Source organism: Larus michahellis, chromosome 8, assembly GCF_964199755.1.
Source record: "Larus michahellis chromosome 8, bLarMic1.1, whole genome shotgun sequence".
NCBI lineage: Eukaryota > Metazoa > Chordata > Aves > Charadriiformes > Laridae > Larus > Larus michahellis.
In genome coordinates, this window is record NC_133903.1 from 12,786,849 (window position 1) to 12,805,086 (window position 18,238).

An 18,238-nucleotide genomic window follows, 5' to 3' on the forward strand; every position below is an offset into this window, starting at 1 on the left:
AATAGGCAACCAATGAGAGGTGAATAAAGTGCTTGATATGGTTCATTCCAAAGACTTAAGTAACATAAAGGCTCAAAGTTCTCAAAGACTCCAGGTCTTTTTGAACTTCAGTACTGTCTTTCTAACACATTGACTAGAATGAATTCTGCTCTTCTCACGCAAGGAAACAGCCTGTTTCAGAAGAGTGCTAGAACATGTAAGGAAAGTGAATATTTGAAGAAACTTGATGCTGTTCTAGGATCTTTCATATTTGTGTCCTTCTGGGGCTTAAAAAGGAAGCTGGTCTTACTGGCTTGAGTCAAGCCTGTTCATAGTGAAGGCAGAATACCAGCTACACTTAATTCTAATTAGATCTTTAAAACAAAATACTCAGCAGAGCTTCTTTATTGAATGGGCAGCATTAGCTTCCACCTAAGCCACATCGGAGCTTGAACAGGAGTTGGTCATGTGGCAAAACGGGACATGTGGGTGAAGCAGGAGAGGAACTGATCCCCTTTGGAATGACGACTGGAGGTACCGCTCTGGGACAGCAGCCTCTCAGGCAGAGCAGGTATTGCAGCGTTAGACACATGTGCCCAAGAACAGATGGAAGCAACTCTGACCAGAGGCCCACTGGGAGGAACCGACACACAAAAATCCAGTCTCCATTCAGTTCAAACCAGACAAAGCCTGTTAAAACAGAACAGAGAAATGCACCTAGAAACAGAAGTTTGGAAACTGAGAGCCAATGCAGCATTTTCTTAAGATGTGGTAAAAAGCTGCCCAGGAACTTCTGCAACGCCATCCTGAACGAAATGAAGAAACCTAAGACAACATCAATGGATGAGCCTAATGAGGAAACACTCAGATGAGAACACACTGGATAAATGACTCATCCCAGGAGACTTCACATATTCTTTCAGGAACAATTCAGAAATCCCATACAGCTTTTGAACTCAAACAATTTCAATGCTGATTACAGAATGTTACTACATCCCACCAAACCCACAACCATTTGCACCTACAAAGTGTTGTTAGGTCCATATTTTCACAACAACTGGTCTGTTTTGATCTACTAACTACAATAGCTTCCACATACATAAAAGGCTGCTAAGGACAAGACCTTTACCTTCCCACACCTTCTGCAAAGCAGCACTGCACTGCGACTAGAGCAGTCCTACAAGGTTGTGGGAGACTAAGAAACAAGCTAGTTTGTCCTGTCTGTAAGGAGGAAAAAAACAGAACAATTGAGAAAATATGAAAAGAGATTGTACCTTTCAAGTAAATAGAAGGATAAGAAAGCAAAGAATATTCCCTCCCTTCCTTTTGGCTAGGGAATCAACCAACCAACAACCCAATCCCAGAAAAAGCAGAATTTCAGGGACCACAGCCTTACAGAAGTTACAAACACACAGGAAATATTCTATTCTCCTCCTTTAAGAGGAATTTTCTCAGGTATAATATTTTTGTGGATTGCTTGTCACCATCCTTCCAAATACCTGACGCTTTTTAACATTTAGACACTGTTCTCTATTGCCTCAAGCCAACCAACAAAGCTCTCCAGAAATTAATAGCATATGACATGCATTTGTTCAAGGTGTAGCTTTCTCCACCCTCTCACTTCTGTGAAAGTGTGAATTTATATATGCCTATAACTGTTCTAGGAAAAATAAGATTATATTTTAAATATCCTAACTGTGTTATAAAGTGGATTCTTTCAGGGGGAAGTTGGGGTACTTCCTCTAACAGGTAAAAACCACTGTTTTTTCATACTGTACTGCATCACAAACGTTGTAAGATGACAGATGCCAAATTTCCAATTTGACTTCAGTGAATTACTTGATGAGTAGAACATAAACGCAACAAATGGCCAAGTTACCACAAAACTGAAGATGACTGGGTTCCCAGATGAAAAAGCTTCTGAACGTGGCTCTTTCATCACTTGTTTGGAAAGTATTCATCATGGTTGGGATGATCTTTTTCCTAATGAGAGGAAAGGAAATATCTACTTCTAAATATATAAGCAAGCACACTTCACACAAGCTTCGTATCTAATAGAACATTATCATCATATCCCTGACTCGCCAGCATTCACCATATGAGACCAACAGAAAGGAGAAAAAAAGAAAAACAAACATTCACTTACTTTATCAAAATACCTCTGATCAACTCAGGCAACAAACACCAAGATTCTCTTCCTCCCAGCCTGCAACTCACCTAACTGTGCCCAGATAGATTTATACTATACAGCTGGGGTACCCTGATAGCATAGGAACAGCACCTGCTCAGATTTCAAACACCAAGTACTCAATATCCCAGGTCCAGAGCTAACTTAAATAGCCCATCTTGTATGCTATCGTTATTATCTTTCCCTGTACCCCAAGTACCTGGTTCAGTTAGCCTAGACACAGCTGTCTAGGAGTTACAGCTCCATCTCTAGCTTACAGAAGATTTACCTCTTCTTAGATCTTAGATAAAAGATCTAGACGTTCCTACCTTTGTTGCAGAGCCACTTGTTGACATTAATATTACTTACTGAGGGAAAAAGAATCAGAAAGGTAGACACTGCTCCAGCCCAACAAAACTAGTATTACAAAATACCGAAGTAGCTAACTAGTACTCTAGATTGGTCAAAGATGTTTTATCACAGCCCTAATCTTTTGAAACTGTTACAATTAACACTTCGAGCTCTTTCACAAAACACCACTTGAAAAGCCTTCACCCATTTCCAAGGAGATGATAACAGCAAGCTTATCCAGACCTTGATGGTAAGATTCAATTTTAATTCACAAATTCACATTAATTATGATACTGCTGAATAGCCAGTGGAGACTCAAATGTGTGAATTTCAAGTTACATTCACCCACAGTACATCGGCAGTACTGAAAAGTACACTTATAAACTAGAAAGAGAAGGCATTAGGAAAAAATGGAGAATAAGATTTGAAGAAAATCCAAGGATCTGCTGTGGACATGGAGATGGTCTACAAGTGCCAGAAAATCGAGAAACAAAGCATGACCCAATACTGATTACCTACAGTGTGTCTGCTCAAAGGGCCCAAAGATTTTTGACAAAGGTTAGTAACTTGTGAAGATGCAGATTCACAGACAACACTAACTGGTAGAGGTATGTATAAAGTGCAGAGTTTCCAGGCAAAACATTTTTGTCTTAAAGAGGAAACTAGAAGGAAGAGAATGGTTAAGTTACAGGCCGAAGAGTTAAAAAGGAAAAAAACTTATTTGAATTAAGTGCCTGTCTCTCAAGCAGGTATACATTTATCTGCATGAAAATCTGCTGCTAGTTCAGGAGAGAGGGAAAAAAACCCCTTTTTTAGGTTATTGGCTGACTGGCTGAAAGACTCCACACAATCATTTGACTCCAGATTTTGTTACCTAGTAAAAGCTCTCAGAAAGAAGAAATGTAGAGATAGGTAACAAAAGTCAAGGCACAGGAAACATCTTGAATGAGGGCACTTGAAAAGAATGAGTCTAGCTCATCAAAAGATGAATAAGACATTACAGAATAAAAGTAAACAAACCAGTGAGTTACATAGCTAATGTACTTCAGAAATATTTCTTGCATTATGAGTACTGAATATTCACTTTAGAAGAGGTGCCAAATTCAGAGCTGGAAAAAGTAGCACCTTTCAGCAGTGCATAGTTGACTCACTGTCACAAAACATCACTGATGTTTATTGCTTCACCGGACTTAGAAATGGGTGAGATGATTCTATTAATAGCAATATCCACAGTTCTAAAATAAGTATTACAAAATAGCTAAAGCTTTGAAAGTGATATAACCTCTTCAGCTTTGGAATGGGAAGAACTTTGGCCTTTTGAAGGTTAAATGAACTGTCGTAGTAGTAACTGTAGCATAACTGGTAGTACATTAATAGCATTGCTACAGGCATTTTACCATATGATACCCAAATATTTAAAATTTTTATATTTATTGGACTATTAATGACCAGATTGAATGCCAACAGAGTCCGATTTTCCAGCAGTACTCTTCCTTTCAGTCTGTGTATGCAGACCAGCCTTATCTCCTTCAGTGGAATAAAGGAGGAGATGGATAATGTGTGACATGTCAAAAACATCCTCTATGTTTATTTCTCTAGTACAAGGGCAGAAAGTGGAAATTACCGGGGGGGTGGGGGGGAGGGGGGAAGAAACTATTCCATGTCCCACTTTATTATTTATTCCCTGTATTGTCTAATCTCTTCCAACTTCTGCTTAACAATGCAGTTCTGTCTGACAGCAGTTGGCAGGCACAACAGCAGACTAGGTATTACGCAGTCTTGCTATCTAGAGAGAAATTCTGCTCCGTGCTCTTCTTTCCTTGCAACCCTCCAGGATGAAGAGGGGAAAAAACTATGGATATAGTAGATGCACCAGATAAATAATTAAAGAGCTTCTTTAACAGACTTCTTGGCGGACAAAGGTTACCATGGAAGGGCACTGCAAGCAATTAAAAACTTAACATAGATTTGTACAGGTTTCTTTAAAAAAGGCATTCTTTTATACTCAACTAAAAGTCCAACTCTTACAAGCCCTGCTGTGAGTGGCCTGAGATAGTGTCTATGCATTTAGTGAGTTCATAATTTGTAGATCATTAATGTACTGAAACATGTTTGCTAAGCAATAAATCTCCTCAAAGAGGGATTACTGTTATCAACCAAAGGCTGAAAATGAGAGACCCTAAAGAAGTTCAGCACCCTTCCTGTACATTTAAACTAAACGCATACTACATTGCAGACTGCTCCACTGTTTGCTCTTTAAACAAAATGGCAGATGGACACTTCTCAGTCCAAAATGATGGAGGTATAGGAAGAAAAACTACTGACTGATATTTAGGACTATGGTCTTGGTAAATGAAAGTTCATTGGAACATAGAGGAAAAGATTTGTCAGTGTTTTCCAACAAAAACAGCTGGTACTTATGAGCTCTACTTATTCCATTGCACTTTTCACGTTGAATGTTGCGAGATTCAAGGAGTACAGACAGTTCCATGCCAAAACATCATTAAAGGTGTTTCTGTTTCTGTAAGTTTCATTAAAGGTGTTTCTGTAAGTTTATCATTAGAACATACTGGAAAAATAACTTACAGTTTATATTAGTTTAGTTTATATATTGTACAGTTTATACTAGTTTATATTATTTATATATCCCTTGGCATCAGATCAATTCCAGTATATTATCTCACCTATATTCTTAACTCCCCCTTGCTCTGTGCTGTGTTTAAGCAAATAATTTTGCTCTTAGATTAGGGTACACACTCTCATTTACCGAATTATATGTATTGCCAACCACAATGGCATAGGGATAAAGCAAGAGCAATTAAAACCTGTAAGCTTTAATAAAACGGAAATATTCTCTCCCACTGATGCAGTGACAGCTTCAGCTAAAAAGAGACCAAGCCAAACAGCTTATGTGTAACTTTTTTCTAGTGCATTCACGCTAACATATGGCCCTGTGCCACAGGGAACAATTTCCAAATGCATACTATTACATACATAAAGAAACACAGAGCTTTAAATTATTAATTTAGACATAACTGGGAGCAAGATAATCTTGTTGCTCTTGTGCTGTTGAGGGCCATAGTTTCTTCATTCCTAAGATAAACTGTAGGTTATACAAAAATGTAAATTATCATATATCCTGACTGGTAGATTTTATATTGGATATTCTTCTCTTCATATAGAGGTCTCCAGAACACGGGCCCTGCATGCTCACAGATCTTTATTCCTAGGGTAATCTGTGCACATGTGAACACATTCAAGTAGAAATAGTAAGGAATGGATAGACACGTACTATTCACATTTTATGACCAGATGTCATTTTTAGAATTTTCAGCTTTCTGATATGTATATGATTCACTTACCTATGTCTAAAACCTGAATAAGTAGGGAAATAATGACATAAATACATCCTTAGATCATTAAAAAAAGTCATTGCTAAGAAAATTCTTGTCAGGCTCAATACCTGATACCCTCTGGTGAACTGTAGATAGCAAAGCATCACGCGCCTCTCCCTTGCGGGTGGCGCAGTGCTACCCACCAGATGCAGCCACTCTGGCACCCCGCTCTCATCTGGCTTTCCTGCTTATTCTCTCCTTGCTGGTTTTATTCTGTACTCTGCAGGAAATTTTGCACATGTCCTACAAAGAAAGTATTTGTTTAGGCTGGCAAAAAGGAGACTAATAGGAATTCTAATGACTGCCTACAACTGTTTGAAAGAGATATGTGAAGACATAAGAGCCAAACTCTCCTCTGTAGTGCTAGACAATATAGCAAAGGCAATGACCACAGATTTCAGCTCTGAGGATTCAGACTGGAGGTTAGGAAAACCTTTTTTACCAGGAGGGTAGTGCAGCACTGAGCCAGGCTGACATACAGGTGGTGGGATTTCTGTCCTTGGAGGATTTAAATACTTAGCTAGGCAAGCTTCTCTCAGTCTACCAACATTTTTCTGACTCTGTCATTCTTCAGATGCAAGTGAATCTCAGATCACCATGAAAGTAATGCAAAAATACAACAGGAACCATATCAGATCTATGGAAATAATCACAACCACTGTCTTGAAAGGTTCATAGAATTCTTCATACATGGGCTGATGAAGCTTCAAACAAGTCTGGATGGCAGGTAAGTATAAAGTCCATTTCATAGGTAAGAAGTGAAGTCACCAGCTAAGCTTTATGAGAAGAGTAACGCAAGCAAAGGCCCAGCAGCCTTGAACTTGTGTTCTAGTCAACAGAATAATTTACCACAGAAGAGAAGCAAACTCCAAAACCCCCTACATTGTTCAATGAGCTCCCCAGGAGGGAAGGCTGGTTATCTGCCCAATCTCAAAATATAATTATCATCATCATGATCATCATCATCTGATTTTGAGGCTTCTGATCATTGCTGCAAATGCTCTTTTACCAAGCTTTTTACCTTCAGGACAGGTTCAAGAGATGCACTTGACCCCTTTGGTTACTCTGCAGGCTAAACAGACCATGTGATTTACATTATTCATGTGGAAATAAGTTGCAAAACCTCACGTGAACTCCTGTTATTCCTTTCCTTCTGAAATATTTTGGATTTTATCTGCCGTTCAATCTTTATGAATACATACCTACAAACCAGTTTTGTGCAGGAACAAAAATGAGATACAGATTCTGTCAATACTTAGTGCCCCTCCTTGAATCTTAGTAGCCATTAGTCCCTCAGTTTGAGACAGGAAGAACCGCAAGGCTAGATGTGATATGAAAATATGCTTTTCCACACGTAGGATTGTAAATAGCATCCTACATGACGTTTTAACCACAGAGAAAAGAACACAACACAGTTTAGATGGAATTCTTAAAAGGAAAAGAGATGAAGCTGCTGTGGTTTTCCGAAAACAGGCCAGCCTGGGCACTCCAGCCACAGCTCGTTCAATCCAAGCAGCCCACATGCAGCCAACAAGACATATGTTTCCTTAAAATTGCCAGGAATGCAAAGCAATGCTAGACAAGTCTAGACTGATCGCAGGATAAATGCAAGAAGTAAAGAAGTGGATCCAACTGTGTGGTGGATGACATTTGCCTGGCACGGGAACAGTTACAAGTGTTCAAGTCCTGGAACAGGGCGGGTGTGGGGGGAGAAAGACACAATTTTCCCAGAAGTGCACTTGGTTCCAGAGGAGACTTCACCGCCCATCAGTGGTGAAATTCAGCTTAGCTAAGTTTGCTCTCCTCTTTGCTAGACAAATACATCTCCCTCTTTCTTAACACAAGTATGCGCAGATCAGGTTAAAAAGCCAAGTCGTGAACACAGCTACTGCACAAGTCACACAAATCAACCATCTCACTGAAATCTTTCTGCTTCTACACAAAACACCAGATTATGCCTTTATCTGTTGCTCTCCTCATCTTTTGTAGGCGCGTACCTGATGTCTCTTCAGTTATCTAAAACTTATTCACACAGATCCCACACACTGCCTCATCTCACTTCCTGAACATCCTAATGATACTGTCTCTTATAAATTGAAAATTAAAATACAGCTTTAATAATTTCTACTTAAAATTTATAATGCTACTCCTGCCTTCAACAAAGACCTGCTTCTTGATCTAAATCCTACCACTGTCCAGTTTACTCCCAATGATGCTGTTCAAATTGCCCAGCTAATTCATTACCTGAAGGGCAGATGTCAGTCCTGGAGAAGCGGCCATCCCGGTGGAGCACACTTAGATTTCCTTTTGACTTATGTGTGTGTGTTTCCTTCCTGTGGAAACAGGGAGCGGGTCAGAGGGAAAAGGGAGGAGGGCTGTACACACCGAGATCCACAAGCCTGGTACAGACAGACCTAACTCTCTCATTAGTACTTTCCTGCTCAGCTTCAAATCTTCTTCCATTTATTAACAGTCTTTTGGTTTGAACTAATCAGTATCTCTTGTTCATTCCCTTTATAGCAACCTGACTTTTACAGCGTGCTGCAATGCTGAAACATTCCCAAAGTTTACTTAAAATTAGAATACACATAGTCCTAGCTATTACAATACAGCTTCACCTCCTTTGTGAAATTATTAATATTTTTGTGGAATTATGAATATCATTTGGACAAAGACAGGATAACATCTCAGTATTGGCAAGTACCTACATTCAAAAACCACGAGTCAGGTCACGATACATTTTATCATTGGCCTAAAAAATGATAGGTTTCAAAAAATGAATTTTAGGCTTCCTTCAGATGACAAATATATTTTCTTCCCCTTCTTTTTAATATGAGGGTAAAAGGCTTTCTCATATTTCTATGACTATCGGAGAAAACACTAAATGCCTTGAGGCTCCTCATAATGTTGCAAGAGTTACAACACACTGCTGTTTCCTGATACCCTTATGCACTATTCATGTAGCAGGAGTTAAAATGTAAAATTTGTAAGATTCGTTAATACTTCTAATTTATGTTTTTTATTAAAATTGCCTATAATTTACTAAAAACATAGCTCTTATTAATGATAGGGCTCATGCTTCGCCCATTTAGTATTAATACTTGCAATCACTATGAAAACAATTTCCGCTTTAAGAGTATACAGGTCCAAATCCCGCCTGTGGCAACATCCGCTTCAGTCAATGACATTAAAAAATGCATATCTGCAGGCAGAATCTGGTTCATTGCCACGTCTGTCATGCAGCACCCCAATGCTCCCATGAAGAGTTAAATTTGAATTCCGTTGACTTCAGCAAGTGTTAAAATCTGTAAAGGCTGATTTTTTCTCTTTTCTGCAATGCTCTTCCTGTGAGATTCAGTTATTTAAACTTACATAAGAATTCATTAGAAATTGCAATATTGGGTTCTTCTAATAGACAGCCTCAGAAGGAGCTAACACTTTACATGCATGGAGACATATCAGAATAATAAACAAAGATGATGAATTTCCAAATGGTGTACAAAATAAGACCCTCTGTAGTGTGTGCTGGTCGTCAGAAAGCATGCTAATCCAAAAATTCTTTTCAGATGACCCAGTTCCTGGATCTGAATTTTTATATGTACATATTTGGAAGTGTGCATGTATACATGTGGACAAATTTATATGGAGACAAGTGTATCTGCACAGCAGGCTTGCTATTTAAATGAGAAAGCTGCAGGAATGCTGTGGTTTGCTCTGCAGGGAGGGCAGCAGAACCATCGTATAGATGGGTCAGAGTCCAGAGCTGTTTCTGTACATGTGTTTTGCAGAACAGGGTCATACAGAAAGACAGCGTCCTCACTGGTGGAGCTGTTTGTCATTCACCTTTTGCTGCAAATGGGTAAGCCTCCTTGTGTGTTTAGACACTAGTATGAAATAAAAATGCTAAGTAGCTTATTTTACTGTACAGATTGGATGAAAATGTGATTTATTAATTCCTTACATTCTAAAGATTTGATGTTATTTGAAACGTGCTGAGAGTGAGCAGTTCTCTTGGGGGAGCAAACAGGCATATTTTCTAATTTACTCTTAATGATTAAAGATTTGTGCTTTTTTGGATGACAAGATCAGTAACCAAAGCGACAAAATATATTCCTTCTCTAAGCAGTACAAGTGGCTACTTTTCAAAATAGTTTCTTCTTGTAGGGCACTTTGACCTTGTTTTGGATTTTGTTTGTACAATGAAATCCTAGTCCTGCCATTTTAACCACACACTGCTGCAGATTTCAAACAATGGTAAGTTTTCTGTGGCCAAGTCCTTATTACCCCTCCTTAATAACAGGATTTAGTCTCCTTTGTTTGTATCTCTAGCAGAGTGACTGGTTACAAGTTGTTTTCTTAATGCATTTGATTTGTAAAGCTATATGTTTAGAGGGCTGGGTTGCTATTGCAATTGTTTTGGCAGGATGGTAAGCAATGTACAGGCTTATTTGTAATGTTTTAAGTCCTTGACATGCTGTACTGTACTTCAGAGGCTCCACAATTTATTTTTTGTTGCAGCTTGCCTTTAGTCCTTGCCAATTTATTTCCTTCCTTTTTCCAAACAAAGCTAGGGTTGTCAGATCCTAACATTAAAGAATTTTAATACCTAGATCCAGTTACGGAGCTAATTTTTAATTTACCATTATCCATACAACCTTTGACTAGATAGAAAAACTCTGCAAATGGGCTAAAGAGATGTGACCCACTAGCATCAAAATACCCTCCTGACTCAAGGAGGCCCCTGAACTCAATGCTTTTGCTACCATCATCCATAACCATATTTTTAAATACTGCTTTTAAAAAGTTCTCATAATGAGATCACTGCACTGGCAAACAGTTTTGTCTGATCCAGTAATAACATTTCCAGGGGCAGCACTGCAGTTTGTCTTGGCTAGTTTTTGCCAGAAATTTTTATTGGTTTTCTTAAAGTAATTACAACATTAATATAAAAAAAAAAGCATTTCCAAGAGGGGGGAAGACAAAAGATCAGCAAAGAAAAGAAGGGTAAGCTCTTCCTTTTCATTTATTGTCATCTCCACAGATCTGCAGGTCCTGCAGATCAGCATGGTGAACAAAAAATTTAATTAATATATCCTGTATATGTTTGCTGTATAAACCATGGAACATAGCTCCCTGACACATTGTGCCGTTTATGCCCAAATCTTTCACATGTTTCAGCAAAGCCTTACTGCAGCTAATGAAAGGCATTTGTTTTCAGCAGTATTTTCTGACTCGCACACCTTTTGGTCTGGAGGATGACAGTGGAATAAGAGGTAGTGAATGACTCTAACTGAGATGGAAGCAGGGAATGAGAAAAAGGAGGTGTCTTCAGATCTCTCAAGATCTCATAAGTTTGTCAGAACTCCTTACAACCTCCTTGTTCTAGGCTCATGGACTTCAGTTCTCAAGGAGTTAAGGACTGTTGGAAAGCTGCTGCTCTTACTTAATCTCACCACGTTCCTTTGAGGGGGAGAAGGAAATGTTCCCAAGGCTGGAGGGGGAAGGGGTATGTGAGTAAGGTTGTTTACCAAGGACACACTATGGTTTGTAAAGATCTGAGACACTTTTTATGAGTACACCAGGGCTCTCAGGGATGAAAGCAAAGAACCCTCTAACACCTGCAGAGGGGAAGGAGAAGGGGGACAACGCTGTGAGAGCCTTGATGTGCCTCAGTGGTTTTTAGGGTGACTAATGAAATGATGTTCTACATTGGGCATGGCAGCTCCCCTTGTATGGACTTTTAAAGAACCACGAGAGAGGATCTACTTTCTCATTGTTTTCTCCATTCCTCCCCTCACAGAGCTGTTCAACAGTGGAATCGTTCTAGAGCATACTTGCTAGGGTCCACAGGCGGGAAGAAATCATATGCACCTGGATTTTGAGTGTTAGCAGAGTGTGATTTTGCTCCAAAAGACATAATACATATTTATGGTAAATTGAATGGTATTCCTGTCTCTCTGTCTCTAACACCATGTGCATGGACAAGGCATGGATGCTTCCCAAGCAAGCAGTTTAGGAATCTCAGCTCCAGATTTCCAAAATTTCCAATGCTGAGAATTTACTGCTGTGTTTCATGTGACCTTTGAACTCTGCAGGCCCTATTTTATAGAATTTTCTGTAAGAATTTTTAACTTTAAATAAACAAAATATGAGTCTCACTTTAGAATTTCTGCAAAGCTTTTTTGCTTGTTAGACCTTATGTTAAGCAGAGGTGACAAACAATGGAAGGATAAAAGCTGCAGCATGGGAAGCTCTGCGGACGACAGCTCATATATAAATTGACCTTTCAATTACCTAAAGCTGCATGCTAATTTTCCCCCTGCTACGGTACCTGGTAGGTACTGATGGAAGAAACATATGAGGTTTCTTCCATCAGTGCTTTTTAAAGAATGCTTTGAAGTCCATTCTACTCCTCCCGAAGTATTTGGCAACTATTGCCTCTTCATGTGAAAAACTAATATATAAAAACCACAGCTCAAACAGGACTACGTTCACTCTCAAACACTGGGGTTTTTTGCAGCCAGAGGAAGCGATGACTGGGGTAATTCAGGATCCATCCTGCTGGAAGACAGAAACTAAGAGAAATCTAACAACCTACAATCTTCTTATTAGATCAGCACTTTCAAAAAAATATAATGGGCTAATTGCAATGAAAGGGTTATTCTCTCACTCATCTATATACAACCATCTCCAGGAAAAAAATCCTAAGGAAAATATCAGATGTTTCAAACAGGTCTAATTTTGGACATTAGAGAAGAATAGATATGTGAGAGTTCACTGTCTTATGGGACTTTAACTCACCTCACATCTTAAGGAATATATAAGGCATCTGCTGGTACTGAAAAAACAGGTCTAAGCTTGCTAAATAAAGCCATTATATTCAGACTTCCATTCTTCTAATTCAGATGCAAAACTAGAAGTGTCTTCCCGAAAACTTTGTAGTATAAAATCAACCGGAAAAGAAAGAGATCAGGTTTGTTAGGTCTTCTTATACAAGCTCCTTATACAAACTCCTTATATAAACCCATTTGCTACTGTTTACAGGTATAATGCATGTCACCAGGTCTAATAGCTGTAACCATCCTATATTCAAACACAAGAAATGGAGTAGACAGGAAGTAAAATAAAACTAATCAGGAATGAATGACACAACTATTGGAAGAGAAAGGCTCCTTCATGACCGGAGCCCCCAAATGCCTTGTCCCAATGGTTTGATGATATCGTTAATGATATCATCACCACAGTGTGAGATATAGACTGGATAAGTGGGCAATACAATGGTTGGAAAATTGTCTGAATTGCCAGGCTCAAAGGTTTGTAACCTGTGCTGCAATGTCCAATTGGCAGCTGGTGACCTGTGGCGTCTTTCAGGGGACAATATTGACACTAATGCTGTTTAATGTCTTTATTAATGACCTGGATGATAGCATGGAGTGCACACTCCAGAAGTTGACAGACTACAGCAAACTGGGAGGCATGTTTGATAAGCGAGGTGGCAGGGCTGCTAATCAGGACGACCTTGACAGAATGCAAAAATGGACCTACAGCAACTGCATAAAGTTCAACAAAGTTCAAAAAGTGCAAAATTCTGCAATGTGGACTGAATAATCACAAGAAACAATATAGGCTGGCCACCAACTGACTAGGGAGCAGCTTTGCAGAAAAGGACCCGGGGGCTGTGATGGGCAAGTTGAACATGAGCCATCAGCATGCCCTTGCAGCAAAGAAGGTTTACCACTGGATGGCCTGTGTTATCAAGAGTTGCCAGTAGACTACACGATATGGTTATACCACTCGGCACTTTTTAGCCCACCTAGGGAATACTGTGTCCAATTTTGGTCCCCCCAGTCCAAGAGAAACACTGAAAAATTAAAGAGGATCAAGCAGAGGTCCACTAAGATGACTAGAGGGTCGGAGAACTTGACTTCTGAAGAAAGCTTGAAAGAACTGTATTTGTTCAGCCTAGGGAGGAGAAGTTTCAGGGAGGATCTAATCATGGATAACTGAAAGATAGTTACAGAGAAGACGGAGGTACTCCCTTCCCAAGGATGCATGGTGACAGGACAAGAAGTGACAGTCACAAGTTGCTTCATGGGAAATTCTGTCCGAATATAAAAAAAAAATTCTTCACTGTGAGAAACAACTGTGAGGTTGCCCAAAGAAGTGGTGGAATCTACCTTACTGTAATACTCAGGACTCAGCTAGACAGGATCTTGGATAACCTAATCTAAGGCCCTCCTTTCAGTAGAAGGCTGGCCCACGTGATCTCCAGAGGTATCTTCCAACTTAAGACTTTTCTGTCATTCTGTACGTGCAAACACTTAAAAAAACCCTAATGGCTGAAAATGAAAAATATTCATAATACTGTTCATATATATAATGGAAAGTACATTATTTGTCCCTTCACACTGCAGTTAAATCACTAAGGAAACTTTTCCATAAACCAACGAAAAATAAAAACTACTTTTAAGGCAAAAATAGCATTGGTATTTTATTACAAAGGAAAACTGAGTGATTTAAACTTCTAGTCCCATTTATTTTACTAATGATACATTATGTCTGAAAGGCCTTAAGGAAGTTAAGAGTCTTCAACTTCCTATCTGAATGCTAAATTACAGCTTCTATATCCCTGTTCAGATCTTTAGATTGAAATCAGTTGTGCCCGTGTCCTTTTTTTTTTCATAAGTACATAGTTTTGGGGCTTGCAGCTTGAGAGCCTCGTTTCCTTATCAGTGGCAAAGGGCAAAATCAAGGCTCCAACTTTCAGTCTTGCTTACAGAATACATCCATCCATATCTCTCTTCCTAGCAGATTGATTTATTCATTAATAATAATGGCAGCACAGCCATATATGCCTGCATTTGAACTAATTTTCATTGATGAAACCTCTTACCATTCATCACTAGCTTTCTTGGAGTCACTGGCAACCATGAGGTTCCTTTCTTGCAGGTTCCCTCCTATTCCTGTTCAGATAAATCCAAAGATCTTATTAGCCTGTGTTTTTACTTACAACCTTTTATTGCACAGCAGAAAGCATGCCCTGATCCCTTCTAGCTATGTAAATACTGAACTTGTTTGCTGATTTTGATAGATACGTGATGAGGCATAAACTGTAGCTACGTAATCACTAAATGTAAAAAAAAAAAGAAAAAAAGAACTTATTATTCCACTCCTTATATTACAATCTAATGAGACCAACACTTATACCAGTGCTCCATTTAACATATCTGCAAATTGTCTGTAAGCTGTTTTACATCGAACTTTGAACATTCAGTGCACACACATATGCCAGTAAGACCAGCATTTGAGCCTGTATTTCCATTATACAGTCTCTCTCAGTCATGATGGCTACCCAGCCTGCACTTTCAGACCTTGCTCTGAAAGTTCCTCATGTATAAAAGGGAATTATAGCTAGTGGAATAAAGGCTTATCTCAAATATACAGGCAAACTGTGTCCACCGTATAACAGCTGATAGTGGGAAGTGGGAGAGCTACATCTGTTCATTAATGAATTCCATCTGGTTTCAATGATACAGTCTACCATATGGCAAAACAAGCAGCGTGAACTGGCATGGAATGGTTGTCTGCTGTTTGCCCACTATGAATTCTGTTGTCATTAACTCGGTGACTTTGCTTATCTCTCAAGATAAGCTTGCAAAGGTAGGAGGAGATACTTGGATATGCCACGTTTTCTTTCACACCATCATCCTTCATGCAAATGAGTGAAGGAGGAGGCAGGGAAAAGGTCAACATCACTTTCAGGCACTTAGCACTGCATTTAAAATAAAATCTCGAACAACTCACTCAAAGCACATCAGTCCAACATAAGTCTGAAAAGCAGAACCTAGATAATTTGTTTCCAGGAAAAGCCTGAAGTCATCTGGCAGCGTGTTGATATTGCTTTAAAAATATTTATTCTTAGCTGCTAGCTAAGATAAAATATGGATGACAACTATACAACAATTAAAAACACAAGTAAGAGAAATTGACGGGAGAGAAAGGAGACTATTTTTACCAGTAAATATTTTCTTATAGGGACAATATTATACACTTATTAGCAAGCAGTGCCTTTAATGAAGTACATGATGAAGTAGAACAGTCAATTTTCCTCTTTCTAGTCACTTAAGTTGTAAGCAACAACATCTTTTGTTTAAAAATCAAGTGTTCTGTTTCATTCCACCACAATTCCACTGGCAAACTTAGCTCTGTATGAGGGGAGTGTTTTAAGTGACTTCAGCCCTAACGCTTCAGCCCAGTGAAGTCAGGCTGCTTATGCTTACAGTGCTTGGCTCAGCCTGAGGTGCCACTTTCTTTCCTGAAATCCCTGGAAATCAGTAAAGCAGGGCCGCCTCCTCCACGGATACTCCCAAGATTCTCACTTCTGCTCCTTCAGCCCCAAAGCTCTGAGCATCTCCCCTGAGCACCACTTTGAATTCCTATTCCAGTCTACCCACAAGGCAATTACCAGAACGCAGGTGATGTACAAAGCAAGCAGCCACTAGAGGTCTTTGCCAGTCCTCCTCCCCAGAAACCTGGAATATATATGAGCGTACAGAAACCTAAAGTTTTAGTGAATGGTGGGGACTGTTTATGGCACTGGATATTCTTGTGCATGATTCCAAGGTGCTTTATGAACACATTTTTTTTGATGTTTGGTAGTTCTAACAGAGCTAAAGCTAATATCAAACAGTGAAAATTACACTGTAGGAGGGATAACCATGACACCAAATGCCATTTACTCCAGTTGAATTGCTTGTAGTGTTTGGCAGAGTTGGTGGTGCTTAGACTGCTGAAACAACTCTTTCAGTGTTTCTATAATTTTGCATTTTGGCAATGCATGAGATTCCTAACAGCTTTACACGGCACCATCGCTGCACTTCAGTAGGGGTGAAGATGCAATGAAGTGAAGCCACACTACTAGTTTTGGAGTAGAAACCAACACAGTGTTTTGCTCAACACAATAGTTGCTAATTGTGTGAAGACTTTAGGAATAGGGATGGTGCTACTGGAATTCACTGCAGTTCTTATGGAACAGGTAATCTCTGGGACTAGGAGACACTGCCCATAAACTTGCGTGTACGGTCTCAATCCAAAGAGTCATGGTCTAGTTGATTTTTAGGTAACAACCAAAGCAAATGTTAACAGCAACTTGTGCAGAACTGTAATGGAAGATAAGACACCAAAGAAAACAAACATAAACTGGGCAGCTCGACAGCCACCCTGGAGTAGCCGGATTTCCTTGCCAACTTTACGCCGTAGTAAAAGCTCATTGTGACCAGCAGGTGAGACCTTCTGGCCCTCCAAGTGAGCAGGGGCTGTACCAACATTAAAGCCTGCAAGGCCGCCAGTAAATTGAATTACAGCCTTAATTCTGCTTATGAGTAGGAATAAGTACCATCACCCGGTTGGTGATGGTCATTATTTCAACTGTTTTATCATGTATTTTGTGAAAACGAAGCAGAAAATGGACATGGCTTATCCCTGATAGCAGCGATGGCGGTTGGCGAATCCCTTCAGGAGCGAGGGCTCTGAGGTGCGAGCAGTTACCCCTGGGGCTCACCTCAGCTGCGCGGAGCCGGCTTTATAAACACAGATTTCCGCAGATCTCCACACACAAGTTTTCCTCCTCGACGAAAGCCACCGAGTCTCGCCGGCGCTGTGCTCCCCGCCGAGGAGGCTCTGCCTTAACATGGCCCTCGCCGCCGCTCCAGCGGGCCCGGGCTCGTCCCTCAGCGCCGCCGCCGCTCTCCTCGACCCACCGCGGGAGGAGGAACCGGCCGCGGCCCCGCCGGCCCCGGCGCGGAGGGGCTGGAGAATCGCGTTGCCGCCGGCGGCGGGCGGGGTTGCCCCATCTCCGGCGGCATGAGCGCGGGGGAACGCCACCGCCGGCGCGAAATGGCGCCTTCCCTCCGCCGCCCCCCGCCCGCACGGCGCAGGGTCCCCGCGGGGCTCGGCCGCCGGCCCGGGGAGGACACCGGGTCTCTCTTCCCCACAGACGGCTCCTGTGGGGGCTCCCCCCGCCCTGCCGCCGGGCTGGCACCGTCCCTCCTGCCCTCGCTGACAGGAGGATGGCAGGCGGCTCTCGAGCCCCCGCCGCCTCACAGGCTCCGCCGCCCGGCCCGCTCCCGCCTCAGCCACCGTCGCCAAGGCGCAGGGCGGGGGCCGCCCGGGCAGCGGGACAAGCGCCCTCCCGGTGGCATCCCCCGCGGCCGGGGCTCGGCCAGCCCTGCCCCGGCGCCGCGACCCGACGGGGCAGCGCTGCCGGGGACCGGCCCCGGCCCCAGGGGCCGGCGGGGAGGGCCGGGCGGCGGCGCGGCTGGATGCCCGCCCGCCGCCGGGTGGAAAC

The 18,238-nt window shown here is 41.2% G+C and overlaps 1 long non-coding RNA gene across 1 annotated transcript; it reads right to left on the reverse strand.

The window, feature by feature from the left end:
- Window positions 1-352: 352 nt before the first annotated feature.
- Window positions 353-2,346, reverse strand: LOC141747210 (uncharacterized). The gene is made up of 3 exons (XR_012588640.1): window positions 2,126-2,346; window positions 1,859-1,962; window positions 353-669 (listed from the first exon to the last, which is right to left on the reverse strand). It is a non-coding gene; the product is annotated as an uncharacterized LOC141747210 (long non-coding RNA).
- Window positions 2,347-18,238: the final 15,892 nt, after the last annotated feature.